This window comes from Ciona robusta, chromosome 8, assembly GCF_009617815.1.
Source record: "Ciona robusta chromosome 8, ASM961781v2".
Classification (NCBI taxonomy): Eukaryota; Metazoa; Chordata; class Ascidiacea; order Phlebobranchia; family Cionidae; genus Ciona; species Ciona robusta.
Genome location: NC_143242.1, coordinates 411030 through 413118, shown reverse-complemented (window position 1 = coordinate 413118; position 2089 = coordinate 411030). Strand labels below are relative to the sequence as shown.

General features: G+C 41.7%; 1 pseudogene; it reads left to right on the top strand.

The window, feature by feature from the left end:
* The first annotated feature begins 453 nt into the window (after positions 1-453).
* LOC149731976 (uncharacterized) lies at positions 454-1886 on the top strand (annotated as a pseudogene).
* Positions 1887-2089: the final 203 nt, after the last annotated feature.

The following is a 2089-nucleotide window of genomic DNA, read 5'->3' as shown; positions in this document are numbered from 1 at the left end:
GTACATGGCAGTTCAGTACAAATACCACATTAAAAAACAAACAAATTTAACATAGGGGAGACCGGGGATACCTCGGACGCGGGGATAGTTCGGACCATGTACATGACGTCACAATAGAGCATTGTGATATCATTTTAAACATATCTTAATGTTTCCATTACAAAGCAACATACTGTTTGGGGGCATGCGTAGTTCAACCGAATAGTTAAAATAAAAAAAGTTGTTTCCATTACAAAGCAACATACTGTTTGGGGGCATGCGTAGTTCAACCGAATAGTTAAAATAAAAAAAGTTAGTTTAACAGAAATATCTACTTTTTAAGTTTTTGTATGTAAGGGTATAGTTTGGTTGCTGATAGCCGAAAGTAATTCTTTTGTGGTAGAAGTCGTAGTTTAGAAGCAACACTTCCATAAGCAAACGTAGATTTTGAGCAGGAGGTAAACAGTCGGCCATGTTTTTGCTTCTTTATGTCGCCACGTGTCTGGGGATACGTCGTGTTGTCCGACGTATCCCGGGTTGAAGTAAGTGTGTTATATTGTATGCTCACAATAGTTTTAGATCGTAAAAAATGGTAAGAACATTTAAAAGAAAGACGTCAGGAGAGTATGCTTCAAGCGACCAAATGAAAAAAGCTGTTCTTGCAGTTATTGAAGATGGGTACTCGTACAGACAGAGTGCCTTTTAAGCACGGAGTTAATCGCTCAACCCTATCAGATTATGTCCAACGACATAAAAAATGTGGTGCATTGGCCTCATACTCTCCTAATTTTAAACAGAACAAGATTTTTAGCGAAGAGCAGGAAAAGTTGTTGGCGGATTACTTGCTAAACTGTTCGAAAATGTTTTACGGTTTGACTCCAAAGGCGACTCGCCGATTGGCACAAGAATACGCCATCAGCAATGGTATAACCATCAGCAATGGTATAAAAGTCCCAGAGTCCTGGGTGACAAACCAGACAGCGGGGGAAGATTGGCTTTCAGGCTTTTTGAAGAGAAATCACAACTTGAGCATAAGAAAACCTGAAGCCACGTCTTTGGCTCGGATGACTAGTTTTAATAAATCAAATGTCGAAAAGTTTCAGACCAATTTGCGCGAACTTTATGGAAGATATCATTTTACGCCGTCGGAGATTTTTAACATTGATGAGGTACTTTTTTGGTTTTATTAAAATGTGCTACCTATAGTAATCGATTCTAACTGAACCCTTGCCTTTAGACTGGAGTGGTTCAGACTGTCACCAAACTTCCAAAAGTTGTTGGTCAACGTGGGGCAAGCCAAGTTGGCCAGGCAGGTTGGCATTATTGGCGCGAGCGGCGTAGCACTGCCTCCAGTTTGGGTTTTTTCCAAGAGTGAGACAAAATCCAGCACGCATGCTATGTGGACTTGCAAGTGGACCTTTGGCGTTGGCACATAAATCAGGATGGATGACATCCGAAAATTTTATTCATGTTTTGACGTTTTTCGTTCAGTTCACAAGATGCTCCCAGGAAAAGAAGGTTCTGCTCATAATGGATAATCACGAATCACACTTGAGTGTTGAAGGCGTTAAATACGCCAAAGATAATGGGATGGTACTCCTGACGCTTCCTCCACACACCTCTAACAAGCTGCAACCACTTGATAAAACGATTTTTGGTCTGTTTATAAAACCTTTGTCAGTCAAGGTAATGATGATTGGATGATTGCCCACCCAGGTCAGGTCATTTCTATATATGATCTTCCGAGAATCTGCATACACAATCTTGGGATAGAGCCGCGACTCCAGTAAATATTAAGTCCGGATTTCTGTCCACTGGTATTTGTCCTTTCGACCAGAATATTTTTTCGGACGACGATTTCTTGAGCTCGTTTGTTTCCGATCGTCCTGATCCAGAAAGTTGTGCTGAAGCGGCAGAGAGTGGTCTGTTACCACGGGAAACTTCTCTTCCACATGCAGAATCGTCTACTTCACGTTCTAAACCAATCGAAGAGAGTAGCGATGGAAACACTGTGCCCGGGCCTTCCAACATCCCGTGTTCAGTCCACGTGTCGCCAGAATGTGTGAGACCATATCCCAAAGCTAATCCACGAAAGAAAAGGTCAGGAAAA